Raw genomic sequence first — 16,071 nt, 5'->3', positions numbered from 1 at the left:
GCTAGCTGGCTAGCCAGCAAGCAGGTAGCAATGAAAGTAGGAATCTTTCTTTTTAACCCTGTAAGGGGGTGGTGCACTGTACCCGAAGATACTGCCATATCGGGTCAATGCATAGGGCGACGGAAGCAAGCTTCGAAATCGGCCCCCGTTCTCAAAAATCCATTTAATATATGGTCCCCAGATAGGGGACGTATCAGATATTAAACTGATAAGAACAGATACTACACTTGATCTTAGCCAAAAGGCCGAGAAGCGATAACCGTGAAAGGGGCGGGCCCAACAAGGTGCCCTTCATGGGCACTATCACTGCTTGCTGTCAGGGAGGCTGCTAGACAATTTTCCATGCACACTCTGGGCTGGGGGGCAGTCAACCACCAGTACACACAGCAGAACCTAAACCCATACCATTATTGCTAAGCAGCAAGACAGGGGCCCATTGCACTCCCACGGGGCCTTTTTAAATGCAATCCATAACCCGGATTTGCCAGGAACCCTTCTTACTCCTCCTACTTGCATGTGACACTGGGCTTAGGATCTGCATAGGAAACACACACACAAGCACACACCTACCTTTGTTGCCTGCAGATGCCTCCTTGGCTGTCCCCAAACGGTATCAAACCAACACCCACGGGAAGCTGTAAGCATAGAGGACATGCCTGCACCCCATTGGACTTACCTGTGTGGGTTAAACCCGGGTTATTTGACAACCTATGGCGGTGATGGTTCTGCTCAGGCAGAGCAGTGCTGATGCTCCTCATAAAGCTGTCGCTGCTGTGAAGGTTCTAGGTGACATCACAAATCCCTATGGTTACATACACAACAAAGCTGGGTTGTTGTTGTTTACACTCTGCAAGGCCTGTGGAAGTGAGTGACATCATAGCACTGTAGTTGTGAGGGTTCTAGATGGATGCAACAATCTCCTGTTGCTTCTATGAAGGCCATAATAGACGACATCACCAAACAGCTCCATAGTCACATACACAGCAAAGGAGAGATGTTGTTTACACCTAGTGATGTCAGTGGTATTGAGTGACATCACAGCACAGTGCTAAGGCTCCTGGGCCTGGACACAGCAGCGGCTGCAATATCTCAACGGAGAATACGTTTATATATATGTGTGTGTGTGTGCGCATATATATATATATATATATATATATATATATATATATATATTTCTCCGCCGAAATCACTTTTAAACCCATTTCCACCTTTTTTTTCCCTTCTCTTCCTCTTACTTTTTTTTCACGTTTTTTTACGTTTTTCTCCTTTTCGCCTCTTTTCTGGGCGTATTATTCTTCTTTTTCTTCTTTTTTTTCGTCTAATGCATACCCCATCAGTGCAGCAATGCTTATTCAATACCGCCAGCAGATGGAGACACTGGGGGATAATTTTCTAAGGATTTATACTGATTTTTCCTGTCTGAATTTGTCGCACAGAAAGTTGCAGGCCAAATATGTGTGACATTTCTGCGACTTTAGCTTCTAGAGCATTTTTACAACATTATACATAGGTGCTGAATACATAAAAAGCGACTGTTCAGCGACAGACAAGTCGCATCGGCTGAAAGTAGGCCAGAATGTCAGTCCATGTTGGAGCAGGTTTAGATACAGTCTAAAGTATAGATCTCAAAGTCTGTGCACAGAATTTAGCAAGGGCCTCGCACCTTCTGATGCATCAGGTAGGTGCACAATAGCATAGCCTAACCCTCTGTACTTTGGTCTATATTGATGCGGGACATAGACAGCCAGCTGATGACCAAGCCATTAGTGCAATGGATGGCTGGAAGCATTTGTCTTTGCCTTTGCAATACCACAGAAGCAATGCATGGTCAATGTACAGCAATGACACACCTGTGTGAACAGCCAGGAGACCCCCCCCCCCCCCCACCATGTTATGTTACATAGTTACATAGTTAGTACGGTCGAAAAAAGACATATGTCCATCAAGTTCAACCAGGGAATTAAGGGGTAGGGGTGTGGCGCGATATTGGGGAAGGGATGAGATTTTATATTTCTTCATAAGCATTAATCTTATTTTGTCAATTAGGAACATTCAGCACCCACCCGCTATCAAGGCAGCTGCCTATCATGTCATGCCCTACCTGCACAGGTGTGCTGGCTACTCAAATGATCCAATTAAGGAGGCCATTTAGTCAGCAGCAGCAGAAGTCCTGTGCCTGGACGCTCCAACAGCGGCCAGACACAAGCAGAAGCAGAAGCAGCAGAAGCAGCAGCAGCACCACCTTTTGTTTTTTGGCTGCAGCAGCAGCAAGGCCCACAGGGCTGGCTAGCTGGCTAGCCAGCAAGCAGGTAGCAATGAAAGTAGGAATCTTTCTTTTTAACCCTGTAAGGGGGTGGTGCACTGTACCCGAAGATACTGCCATATCGGGTCAATGCATAGGGCGACGGAAGCAAGCTTCGAAATCGGCCCCCGTTCTCAAAAATCCATTTAATATATGGTCCCCAGATAGGGGACGTATCAGATATTAAACTGATAAGAACAGATACTACACTTGATCTTAGCCAAAAGGCCGAGAAGCGATAACCGTGAAAGGGGCGGGCCCAACAAGGTGCCCTTCATGGGCACTATCACTGCTTGCTGTCAGGGAGGCTGCCAGACAATTTTCCATGCACACTCTGGGCTGGGGGGCAGTCAACCACCAGTACACACAGCAGAACCTAAACCCATACCATTATTGCTAAGCAGCAAGACAGGGGCCCATTGCACTCCCACGGGGCCTTTTTAAATGCAATCCATAACCCGGATTTGCCAGGAACCCTTCTTACTCCTCCTACTTGCATGTGACACTGGGCTTAGGATCTGCATAGGAAACACACACACAAGCACACACCTACCTTTGTTGCCTGCAGATGCCTCCTTGGCTGTCCCCAAACGGTATCAAACCAACACCCACGGGAAGCTGTAAGCATAGAGGACATGCCTGCACCCCATTGGACTTACCTGTGTGGGTTAAACCCGGGTTATTTGACAACCTATGGCGGTGATGGTTCTGCTCAGGCAGAGCAGTGCTGATGCTCCTCATAAAGCTGTCGCTGCTGTGAAGGTTCTAGGTGACATCACAAATCCCTATGGTTACATACACAACAAAGCTGGGTTGTTGTTGTTTACACTCTGCAAGGCCTGTGGAAGTGAGTGACATCATAGCACTGTAGTTCTGAGGGTTCTAGATGGATGCAACAATCTCCTGTTGCTTCTATGAAGGCCATAATAGACGACATCACCAAACAGCTCCATAGTCACATACACAGCAAAGGAGAGATGTTGTTTACACCTAGTGATGTCAGTGGTATTGAGTGACATCACAGCACAGTGCTAAGGCTCCTGGGCCTGGACACAGCAGCGGCTGCAATATCTCAATGGAGAATACGTTTATATATATGTGTGTGTGTGCGCGTATATATATATATATATATATATATATATATATATATATATATTTCTCCGCCGAAATCACTTTTAAACCCATTTCCACCTTTTTTTCCCTTCTCTTCCTCTTACTTTTTTTTCACGTTTTTTTACGTTTTTCTCCTTTTCGCCTCTTTTCTGGGCGTATTATTCTTCTTTTTCTTCTTTTTTTTCGTCTAATGCATACCCCATCAGTGCAGCAATGCTTATTCAATACCGCCAGCAGATGGAGACACTGGGGGATAATTTTCTAAGGATTTATACTGATTTTTCCTGTCTGAATTTGTCGCACAGAAAGTTGCAGGCCAAATATGTGTGACATTTCTGCGACTTTAGCTTCTAGAGCATTTTTACAACATTATACATAGGTGCTGAATACATAAAAAGCGACTGTTCAGCGACAGACAAGTCGCATCGGCTGAAAGTAGGCCAGAATGTCAGTCCATGTTGGAGCAGGTTTAGATACAGTCTAAAGTATAGATCTCAAAGTCTGTGCACAGAATTTAGCAAGGGCCTCGCACCTTCTGATGCATCAGGTAGGTGCACAATAGCATAGCCTAACCCTCTGTACTTTGGTCTATATTGATGCGGGACATAGACAGCCAGCTGATGACCAATCCATTAGTGCAATGGATGGCTGGAAGCATTTGTCTTTGCCTTTGCAATACCACAGAAGCAATGCATGGTCAATGTACAGCAATGACACACCTGTGTGAACAGCCAGGAGACCCCCCCCCCCCCCATGTTATGTTACATAGTTACATAGTTAGTACGGTCGAAAAAAGACATATGTCCATCAAGTTCAACCAGGGAATTAAGGGGTAGGGGTGTGGCGCGATATTGGGGAAGGGATGAGATTTTATATTTCTTCATAAGCATTAATCTTATTTTGTCAATTAGGAACATTCAGCACCCACCCGCTATCAAGGCAGCTGCCTATCATGTCATGCCCTACCTGCACAGGTGTGCTGGCTACTCAAATGATCCAATTAAGGAGGCCATTTAGTCAGCAGCAGCAGAAGTCCTGTGCCTGGACGCTCCAACAGCGGCCAGACACAAGCAGAAGCAGCAGCAGCACCACCTTTTGTTTTTTGGCTGCAGCAGCAGCAAGGCCCACAGGGCTGGCTAGCTGGCTAGCCAGCAAGCAGGTAGCAATGGAAGTAGGAATCTTTCTTTTTAACCCTGTAAGGGGGTGGTGCACTGTACCCGAAGATACTGCCATATCGGGTCAATGCATAGGGCGACGGAAGCAAGCTTCGAAATCGGCCCCCGTTCTCAAAAATCCATTTAATATATGGTCCCCAGATAGGGGACGTATCAGATATTAAACTGATAAGAACAGATACTACACTTGATCTTAGCCAAAAGGCCGAGAAGCGATAACCGTGAAAGGGGCGGGCCCAACAAGGTGCCCTTCATGGGCACTATCACTGCTTGCTGTCAGGGAGGCTGCCAGACAATTTTCCATGCACACTCTGGGCTGGGGGGCAGTCAACCACCAGTACACACAGCAGAACCTAAACCCATACCATTATTGCTAAGCAGCAAGACAGGGGCCCATTGCACTCCCACGGGGCCTTTTTAAATGCAATCCATAACCCGGATTTGCCAGGAACCCTTCTTACTCCTCCTACTTGCATGTGACACTGGGCTTAGGATCTGCATAGGAAACACACACACAAGCACACACCTACCTTTGTTGCCTGCAGATGCCTCCTTGGCTGTCCCCAAACGGTATCAAACCAACACCCACGGGAAGCTGTAAGCATAGAGGACATGCCTGCACCCCATTGGACTTACCTGTGTGGGTTAAACCCGGGTTATTTGACAACCTATGGCGGTGATGGTTCTGCTCAGGCAGAGCAGTGCTGATGCTCCTCATAAAGCTGTCGCTGCTGTGAAGGTTCTAGGTGACATCACAAATCCCTATGGTTACATACACAACAAAGCTGGGTTGTTGTTGTTTACACTCTGCAAGGCCTGTGGAAGTGAGTGACATCATAGCACTGTAGTTCTGAGGGTTCTAGATGGATGCAACAATTGGGGATTTTCCTAGTATTATGACGGAAAATATGGATTTTATAAAAGACAGGAGGCGAGCATTATATGCATTGTTCTTCTTTACTGCAGACATATAGCAGCCCATAAACAGTTAAATTCCACAAGAAAAAACTTTACACACAATGTGAAACGTACAGGTGTGACCACCTAACTTGCTAGATAAATGTAACCAATGAGAATACAGGATCCCATATATAAGGTTCAGGTAAAGCATATTCTTCCTCTTCTTTGTGCGGATAGATAAGTTCAACATAAAGTCCAATAAGTAAGGTCCAACTGAAAAATTTTCTGTAACTTCGAAAAACTGTAGAATGACTGAATAGGGTTGTATACAATTTGGACTCCTTCAATGATGTAATTGGAGGAAAACTTGAGAGAGGAAAGAGGTCATCATCCAAAAGAATATAAATTGAAGAACGTAGGTCGACATCCCTGGTTGATTAATAAGCTGAAATATATCAAAATATAATAGTTAGAAGGGTGGTAGAGGGAGGGATAATGCTCGCCTCCTGTCTTTTATAAAATCCATATTTTCCGTCATAATACTAGGAAAATCCCCAATTTTATAACAAGACAGGAGGCTCGCATTATATGCATGTTTAAAGTTATCGAATTATATTCAACAAACAAAAAATAATAATCAATTATAGTAATGACATAGATATATGGGAATCAGGTCTATAATAAAAGGTTTTAAAAGTTGAATCTGAAGACCAATTAGCTGCCTTCAGAAGGTCTGATAAAGAGCCACCTGTTTGAATTATTTTAGTGGATACTGCTCCTCTAACAGAATGAGCCCCAAATACCGAAGTATCGATACCAGCCATACACATGACGTTTCTGACCCATCTAGCTAGAGTTGCAGAAGAAACAGGTAAATGAGGTTTACAGAAGGAAATGAGTAATTGAGAACAAGCAGAATGTCGAAGTGTTAAAGTTCTAGTCTCATATGCTTGAAGACATTTGACTACACAAAGTTTGTCGTTATGAGGAAAGGATGGATAAAACACCTGACGAATATTAGTTTTTGTCCTTTTATATATAAAGAAGATAACTCCTTGAGGGGAGAATTGTCTTTGAGATACATCAAGAATTCTGACATCAGAAATCCTTTTAATGGATATTAGACAGAGTAACGTAGTTAATTTAAAAGACAGAAGTTTTAACGAAAGAGTATCATTATCTTGCCACGAATTAAATAATTCTAAAATTAAATTGACATCCCAAGTAGATTGATATTTGGGAGTGGGTGGACGTTTAAAACGCATGCCTTTTAGAAGTTTACATACAATCGGATGTTTCCCAATGGGGAGAGTATTTACTGGAGAGTGATAGAAAGATATGGCTGATCGGTACAGGTTCAACGTACGATACGCTTTTCCTGAATCAAAAGAAGCCGATAGATAATTCAAGATACAGGGAATAGGTGCCGATATGGGATCCAGATCCCGTTGTAGGCACCAATCAGACCAAAGTCTCCAGGCTGATCTATAAGCGATCCTGGTGCCTGGAGCCCATGCTTCTGATAAAATGTCTCTAGTTGATTGAGAAAGTACGTACTCCGAGGGGATTGGCCTGAAATTAACCAAGCTACAAGTTGAAGTTGTTGCGACACAATCAGTGGATGTGGATTCCCTAGGGGGTCTAACAACAAATTGTTGAGATTGGGTAAGATCCTTGGATAATCTATTAACATCCCCAATATTTGGGGGAACCAAGGTTGTGATGGCCACCACGGAGTTATTAGTACTACCGAAGCTTTCTGAATTGAGATCTGGAAAAGTAACCTGGGGATCAGAATGAAGGGGGGAAACGCATATAGTCTCTGATTTGGCCAAATTTGTATGAGAGCATCTGTCCCTAATGATTCGGGATCCGGGCGCCAACTGAAGAATCTTTGAATCTGACGATTCAGTCTGGAAGCGAACAGGTCCAAGTATAGAGGACCCCACAAAAGATGAAGTTGGTGAAATATAGAAGGATCTAATCTCCAATCGCTGTAATCCTTGAGATAGCGGGAATTCCAATCGGCTATTATATTGGAAAGGCCCGGGATGTACTCTGCTTTGAGAATGATCTCCCTGTCCAAACAAAAATGCCATAGGTCTTTGGCAATGCTCGCCAACATAGGGGAATTCGTTCCTCCTAAACGATTGATATATTGGACCGCTGAAATATTGTCCATGCGTAAAAGTATACAACAATGGGTTCTGTCCCCCACAAAACTCTTGAGGGCAAAGAATCCGGCCATCAATTCCAGACAATTGATGTGGATTTGAGATTCCTGGATGGACCATTTGCCACCCGTGGATAGGTGGCCACAACGAGCTCCCCATCCAGTTAGGCTTGCGTCTGATTCCAGAATTAGATCTGGCAGGGGGTTGAAAATGGTCTTCCCATTCCATTCCTGGATATGGTGCAGCCACCAAATTAACTCTTCCTTCGCTTCTGAAGATAGTTGGATCTCGTCTGAGTATCCCAAGCCTTCTCTCAAGTGCTGAATTTTTAGACGTTGAAGAGCTCGATAGTGTAACGGGGCCGGAAAGATGGCCTGAATTGATGCAGATAAGAGACCCACAATTCGAGCTATGGCTCGAAGAGAAATTAGGTTTTTGTTGAGTAATGATCGAATTTCCCTGCGAATCGTCTTCAATTTCTTCAATGGAAGGCTCAATAGAGCCGTCTGAGAATTGATCAAGAAACCCAGAAATTCCATTTCCTGAGAAGGAACAAGAATGGATTTGTCTTGGTTTATTAAGAATCCGAGATTTGATAACAGATCCAGAGTCCAATTCATATGGAGAATGGCTAATTGGTATGAACTTGCCATAATGAGAATGTCGTCCAAATAAATTATGAGACGAACACCTCTGGATCGTAATAGTGCTATTATTGGTTTCATCAATTTGGTGAAACACCAAGGGGCCGATGAAAGGCCGAAGGGAAGACAAGTGAACTGCCATTTGTTCCCTTTCCAAACAAATTGAAGAAACGGTTGGGAAATAGGATGAATTGGTACCGTGAGGTAAGCATCTTTTAGATCGACTTTTATCATCCAATCGTTTTCCCATAACATGTCTCTTAGAAGATGGATGCCCTCCATCTTGAAATGGCGATATATTACTAAATTGTTTAATGTTTTTAAATTTATTACTGGGCGATAGCCAGCATCCTTCTTTTTCACTAGAAAAAGATTGCTTACATAACCTGGAAAATTTAGGGGTACCTGAATAATGGCTTGTTTGGTCAGAAGGTCTTTTATTTCCAATTCTATAAGATTTTGATCCTCCACAGAAAAATGAATGGGAGGAGGAGGAAGAGTTTGAGATGGAATAGTAATGAATTCTATCAGATAACCCTTTGTTGTATTGATAATCCATTGGTCGGAAGATATCCTTTCCCAAAAATGGGAAAAATGTAGGAGTCTTCCGCCCACTGGGGGAAGGAAAGAAGTTGTTAATTGTGCACTTACCTGTTGGTCTGGAACGGGTGTTGAATCTTTGTCCCCTTGGTCTCCATGTTCGACCTCGATAAGGGAAAAAGGGTTGGGGTTGAGGTTGTGGTTGGGGAGGGGGGATGGAATAGGCAGCTCTGTCTGTGTAAGCGGGGCCTCTATATTGTGCTCTGAATTGAGTGTGACGGCCGGGAAAACGACCCCTGTTTCTCCCGGCCCTTCCAAAAACCCTAGTGGGAAAGACTTTTTTCAATGACACCTGGGCTTTGTCCAGTGTGGAAAATAAGCCCACGTACTTAGAAATTTCTTTGATAAAATTGTCACCGAAAAGGTGATTATCCACATCCGTGGATGTAGGAGTGGGAGCCAAATAGGTTAGCTGTGGGTCTAATTTTAATAAAATAGATCGTCTTCTCTCTATACAGAAGGCCTCATTTATGCTACCGAACAAGCAAATAGTCCTTTGTATCCATCCCCTAAGGGAGTCATTGTTAATAGGGTTGCCAGTTTTAAATGCCTCTTTGGACATTTCCATAATACGAGTCAATGGGCCCAGTAAATCTAAGAACTTATCCTGACACAGTTTAAAACTGCGGTCAATTCCTTTAATAGGATTTTTTCCCGATTTTTGTATGAATCTAGATAAAATAGGATCAATATCGGGAGTAGCTGAGGAAGCTGTGGATAAAGTGGGACGTGGGCACTCGGCCCTAAGTTTATTCCTGGCTTTATTGTCCATGTTTTTACGTAGCCAGAGACAAATAAATTTGTCTACCTCAGCAGATGGGGTCCACTCTCCGGATCTGGGGTGAACTATTTGGGAGGGATCAAAGTAAGGAATGCCTTGACTATCTACCACCTTAGAACTAGAAGGTGTACTGTCATCACAATAAACATCACCCTCAATTTCAGTAGGTAAGTATGAGGGGTCATTTCCATCCGTAAAATCGGAGTCATCAACAAGTTCACCATCATCTCGTTCTCCATTATAATATTCATAGGTTTCATCGTAAACATATTCCTCAGATATAGGTATATCAGATGTAATATTAACCCGTGTATCATTATACTCCTCCCGGGTAGAGGGTCCTGGATGTTGTGTGGTAACATCAGTATGACTGCACTTTTTAAGCAGATTATCATCATCATTTTGACCTTTTTCTTTGAAAATAGTTTTTCTATGTTTTTTAGGTAATAGGTCATCATGGGAAGAAAGTCTCTTTTTTGTATGACTATGGGAACTCAGGGATTGGTGTGCCAGTTGTGCTGAAGATTGAGATATCGCTCTGGCTACAGAGTCTGCAATGGTTTCTTGAACCGCTGCCATGGCATTATTAACGGCAGTGTGCACAGATCTAGAGACTGAATGGTCCACCAATAATTGTAGTTGGTCATTGAAAATAATGTCAGAATTAGAGGACTTTTGCTGTTCAGTAGACATAGTGAAATAGTAGGGCACTTAGTATAATTATTTCCAAAATTAATATATGTTGAAATTAATATATGTGAATATCCAGGAAATAATTAATTAAATATATATAAGTAAATTGTAATACTGTAGTCCTAAAAAGGACAAGATAAGACAGAAACCCCCGAGAATAAAGTAAAAATTATTATTCTAAAGACAGTATATCACTATTGTGAGGAGAAGTGTCACAGGGAGGATTCCTGTCAGGCGAGCAGCGCGCGTCTGACAGGAACGGCTCGAGCGCAGCAAGTGAGAACCACTTGCGCCGAGTTCTCGCGAGACTTAGAAGCAGTCTCGTACAGGGGAAACTGAGGAGGTGCGCGATGTATTAATGGCCGCCGGAGAGTAGCGGGACCACAAGAGCGCACGACAAAGGTAATGTATAGTCAAATTAACCGGAAAGTTAAGATAAAGAAAATAAAAATGAATGTTTAAATCTATACCCGCAGCCGGACAAGGGATAGTAATGGCGTAAGACAGGAAAGATAGATAGACAGAGAATACAGTAGTAATGGAAGGAAAATATCTACTAGAATATATAATTGTATGTTATAAAATTGAATGTACACAGTGATACTTATCTGGCTGCAAGCAGCAAAGAAGAGGAAGAATATGCTTTACCTGAACCTTATATATGGGATCCTGTATTCTCATTGGTTACATTTATCTAGCAAGTTAGGTGGTCACACCTGTACGTTTCACATTGTGTGTAAAGTTTTTTCTTGTGGAATTTAACTGTTTATGGGCTGCTATATGTCTGCAGTAAAGAAGAACAATGCATATAATGCGAGCCTCCTGTCTTGTTATAAAATCTCCTGTTGCTTCTATGAAGGCCATAATAGACGACATCACCAAACAGCTCCATAGTCACATACACAGCAAAGGAGAGATGTTGTTTACACCTAGTGATGTCAGTGGTATTGAGTGACATCACAGCACAGTGCTAAGGCTCCTGGGCCTGGACACAGCAGCGGCTGCAATATCTCAACGGAGAATACGTTTATATATATGTGTGTGTGTGCGCGTATATATATATATATATATATATATATATATATATATATATATTTCTCCGCCGAAATCACTTTTAAACCCATTTCCACCTTTTTTTCCCTTCTCTTCCTCTTACTTTTTTTTCACGTTTTTTTACGTTTTTCTCCTTTTCGCCTCTTTTCTGGGCGTATTATTCTTCTTTTTCTTCTTTTTTTTCGTCTAATGCATACCCCATCAGTGCAGCAATGCTTATTCAATACCGCCAGCAGATGGAGACACTGGGGGATAATTTTCTAAGGATTTATACTGATTTTTCCTGTCTGAATTTGTCGCACAGAAAGTTGCAGGCCAAATATGTGTGACATTTCTGCGACTTTAGCTTCTAGAGCATTTTTACAACATTATACATAGGTGCTGAATACATAAAAAGCGACTGTTCAGCGACAGACAAGTCGCATCGGCTGAAAGTAGGCCAGAATGTCAGTCCATGTTGGAGCAGGTTTAGATACAGTCTAAAGTATAGATCTCAAAGTCTGTGCACAGAATTTAGCAAGGGCCTCGCACCTTCTGATGCATCAGGTAGGTGCACAATAGCATAGCCTAACCCTCTGTACTTTGGTCTATATTGATGCGGGACATAGACAGCCAGCTGATGACCAATCCATTAGTGCAATGGATGGCTGGAAGCATTTGTCTTTGCCTTTGCAATACCACAGAAGCAATGCATGGTCAATGTACAGCAATGACACACCTGTGTGAACAGCCAGGAGACCCTCCCCCCCCCCCGATGTTATGTTACATAGTTACATAGTTAGTACGGTCGAGAAAAGACATATGTCCATCAAGTTCAACCAGGGAATTAAGGGGTAGGGGTGTGGCGCGATATTGGGGAAGGGATGAGATTTTATATTTCTTCATAAGCATTAATCTTATTTTGTCAATTAGGAACATTCAGCACCCACCCGCTATCAAGGCAGCTGCCTATCATGTCATGCCCTACCTGCACAGGTGTGCTGGCTACTCAAATGATCCAATTAAGGAGGCCATTTAGTCAGCAGCAGCAGAAGTCCTGTGCCTGGACGCTCCAACAGCGGCCAGACACAAGCAGAAGCAGAAGCAGCAGAAGCAGCAGCAGCACCACCTTTTGTTTTTTGGCTGCAGCAGCAGCAAGGCCCACAGGGCTGGCTAGCTGGCTAGCCAGCAAGCAGGTAGCAATGAAAGTAGGAATCTTTCTTTTTAACCCTGTAAGTGGGTGGTGCACTGTACCCGAAGATACTGCCATATCGGGTCAATGCATAGGGCGACGGAAGCAAGCTTCGAAATCGGCCCCCGTTCTCAAAAATCCATTTAATATATGGTCCCCAGATAGGGGACGTATCAGATATTAAACTGATAAGAACAGATACTACACTTGATCTTAGCCAAAAGGCCGAGAAGCGATAACCGTGAAAGGGGCGGGCCCAACAAGGTGCCCTTCATGGGCACTATCACTGCTTGCTGTCAGGGAGGCTGCCAGACAATTTTCCATGCACACTCTGGGCTGGGGGGCAGTCAACCACCAGTACACACAGCAGAACCTAAACCCATACCATTATTGCTAAGCAGCAAGACAGGGGCCCATTGCACTCCCACGGGGCCTTTTTAAATGCAATCCATAACCCGGATTTGCCAGGAACCCTTCTTACTTCTCCTACTTGCATGTGACACTGGGCTTAGGATCTGCATAGGAAACACACACACAAGCACACACCTACCTTTGTTGCCTGCAGATGCCTCCTTGGCTGTCCCCAAACGGTATCAAACCAACACCCACGGGAAGCTGTAAGCATAGAGGACATGCCTGCACCCCATTGGACTTACCTGTGTGGGTTAAACCCGGGTTATTTGACAACCTATGGCGGTGATGGTTCTGCTCAGGCAGAGCAGTGCTGATGCTCCTCATAAAGCTGTCGCTGCTGTGAAGGTTCTAGGTGACATCACAAATCCCTATGGTTACATACACAACAAAGCTGGGTTGTTGTTGTTTACACTCTGCAAGGCCTGTGGAAGTGAGTGACATCATAGCACTGTAGTTCTGAGGGTTCTAGATGGATGCAACAATCTCCTGTTGCTTCTATGAAGGCCATAATAGACGACATCACCAAACAGCTCCATAGTCACATACACAGCAAAGGAGAGATGTTGTTTACACCTAGTGATGTCAGTGGTATTGAGTGACATCACAGCACAGTGCTAAGGCTCCTGGGCCTGGACACAGCAGCGGCTGCAATATCTCAACGGAGAATACGTTTATATATATGTGTGTGTGTGCGCGTATATATATATATATATATATATATATATATATATATATATTTCTCCGCCGAAATCACTTTTAAACCCATTTCCACCTTTTTTTCCCTTCTCTTCCTCTTACTTTTTTTTCACGTTTTTTTACGTTTTTCTCCTTTTCGCCTCTTTTCTGGGCGTATTATTCTTCTTTTTCTTCTTTTTTTTCGTCTAATGCATACCCCATCAGTGCAGCAATGCTTATTCAATACCGCCAGCAGATGGAGACACTGGGGGATAATTTTCTAAGGATTTATACTGATTTTTCCTGTCTGAATTTGTCGCACAGAAAGTTGCAGGCCAAATATGTGTGACATTTCTGCGACTTTAGCTTCTAGAGCATTTTTACAACATTATACATAGGTGCTGAATACATAAAAAGCGACTGTTCAGCGACAGACAAGTCGCATCGGCTGAAAGTAGGCCAGAATGTCAGTCCATGTTGGAGCAGGTTTAGATACAGTCTAAAGTATAGATCTCAAAGTCTGTGCACAGAATTTAGCAAGGGCCTCGCACCTTCTGATGCATCAGGTAGGTGCACAATAGCATAGCCTAACCCTCTGTACTTTGGTCTATATTGATGCGGGACATAGACAGCCAGCTGATGACCAATCCATTAGTGCAATGGATGGCTGGAAGCATTTGTCTTTGCCTTTGCAATACCACAGAAGCAATGCATGGTCAATGTACAGCAATGACACACCTGTGTGAACAGCCAGGAGACCCCCCCCCCCCCCCCCCCATGTTATGTTACATAGTTACATAGTTAGTACGGTCGAAAAAAGACATATGTCCATCAAGTTCAACCAGGGAATTAAGGGGTAGGGGTGTGGCGCGATATTGGGGAAGGGATGAGATTTTATATTTCTTCATAAGCATTAATCTTATTTTGTCAATTAGGAACATTCAGCACCCACCCGCTATCAAGGCAGCTGCCTATCATGTCATGCCCTACCTGCACAGGTGTGCTGGCTACTCAAATGATCCAATTAAGGAGGCCATTTAGTCAGCAGCAGCAGAAGTCCTGTGCCTGGACGCTCCAACAGCGGCCAGACACAAGCAGAAGCAGAAGCAGCAGAAGCAGCAGCAGCACCACCTTTTGTTTTTTGGCTGCAGCAGCAGCAAGGCCCACAGGGCTGGCTAGCTGGCTAGCCAGCAAGCAGGTAGCAATGAAAGTAGGAATCTTTCTTTTTAACCCTGTAAGGGGGTGGTGCACTGTACCCGAAGATACTGCCATATCGGGTCAATGCATAGGGCGACGGAAGCAAGCTTCGAAATCGGCCCCCGTTCTCAAAAATCCATTTAATATATGGTCCCCAGATAGGGGACGTATCAGATATTAAACTGATAAGAACAGATACTACACTTGATCTTAGCCAAAAGGCCGAGAAGCGATAACCGTGAAAGGGGCGGGCCCAACAAGGTGCCCTTCATGGGCACTATCACTGCTTGCTGTCAGGGAGGCTGCCAGACAATTTTCCATGCACACTCTGGGCTGGGGGGCAGTCAACCACCAGTACACACAGCAGAACCTAAACCCATACCATTATTGCTAAGCAGCAAGACAGGGGCCCATTGCACTCCCACGGGGCCTTTTTAAATGCAATCCATAACCCGGATTTGCCAGGAACCCTTCTTACTCCTCCTACTTGCATGTGACACTGGGCTTAGGATCTGCATAGGAAACACACACACAAGCACACACCTACCTTTGTTGCCTGCAGATGCCTCCTTGGCTGTCCCCAAACGGTATCAAACCAACACCCACGGGAAGCTGTAAGCATAGAGGACATGCCTGCACCCCATTGGACTTACCTGTGTGGGTTAAACCCGGGTTATTTGACAACCTATGGCGGTGATGGTTCTGCTCAGGCAGAGCAGTGCTGATGCTCCTCATAAAGCTGTCGCTGCTGTGAAGGTTCTAGGTGACATCACAAATCCCTATGGTTACATACACAACAAAGCTGGGTTGTTGTTGTTTACACTCTGCAAGGCCTGTGGAAGTGAGTGACATCATAGCACTGTAGTTCTGAGGGTTCTAGATGGATGCAACAATCTCCTGTTGCTTCTATGAAGGCCATAATAGACGACATCACCAAACAGCTCCATAGTCACATACACAGCAAAGGAGAGATGTTGTTTACACCTAGTGATGTCAGTGGTATTGAGTGACATCACAGCACAGTGCTAAGGCTCCTGGGCCTGGACACAGCAGCGGCTGCAATATCTCAACGGAGAATACGTTTATATATATGTGTGTGTGTGCGCGTATATATATATATATATATATATTTATATATATATATATATATATATATATATATTTCTCCGCCGAAATCAC

The 16,071-nt window shown here is 43.9% G+C and overlaps 5 non-coding genes across 5 annotated transcripts; all 5 read right to left on the bottom strand.

The window, feature by feature from the left end:
- Positions 1–66: 66 nt before the first annotated feature.
- On the bottom strand, positions 67–257 carry LOC130301817 (U2 spliceosomal RNA). The gene has a single exon (XR_008852166.1). It is a non-coding gene; the product is annotated as a U2 spliceosomal RNA (small nuclear RNA).
- A 2,094-nt stretch (positions 258–2,351) lies between these two features.
- LOC130301864 (U2 spliceosomal RNA) lies at positions 2,352–2,542 on the bottom strand. Its single transcript, XR_008852211.1, has one exon. It is a non-coding gene; the product is annotated as a U2 spliceosomal RNA (small nuclear RNA).
- A 2,074-nt stretch (positions 2,543–4,616) lies between these two features.
- Positions 4,617–4,807, bottom strand: LOC130301852 (U2 spliceosomal RNA). The gene has a single exon (XR_008852200.1). It is a non-coding gene; the product is annotated as a U2 spliceosomal RNA (small nuclear RNA).
- Positions 4,808–12,652: 7,845 nt separating this feature from the next.
- Positions 12,653–12,843, bottom strand: LOC130301854 (U2 spliceosomal RNA). Its single transcript, XR_008852202.1, has one exon. It is a non-coding gene; the product is annotated as a U2 spliceosomal RNA (small nuclear RNA).
- Positions 12,844–14,935: 2,092 nt separating this feature from the next.
- Positions 14,936–15,126, bottom strand: LOC130301840 (U2 spliceosomal RNA). The gene has a single exon (XR_008852189.1). It is a non-coding gene; the product is annotated as a U2 spliceosomal RNA (small nuclear RNA).
- Positions 15,127–16,071: the final 945 nt, after the last annotated feature.

The sequence above is a fragment of the Hyla sarda genome, unplaced genomic scaffold, assembly GCF_029499605.1.
Source record: "Hyla sarda isolate aHylSar1 unplaced genomic scaffold, aHylSar1.hap1 scaffold_1137, whole genome shotgun sequence".
In the NCBI taxonomy this organism is placed as follows: domain Eukaryota; kingdom Metazoa; phylum Chordata; class Amphibia; order Anura; family Hylidae; genus Hyla; species Hyla sarda.
The sequence above is the reverse complement of the archived record's forward strand: the minus strand, read 5'-3'. Positions and strand labels throughout refer to the sequence as shown.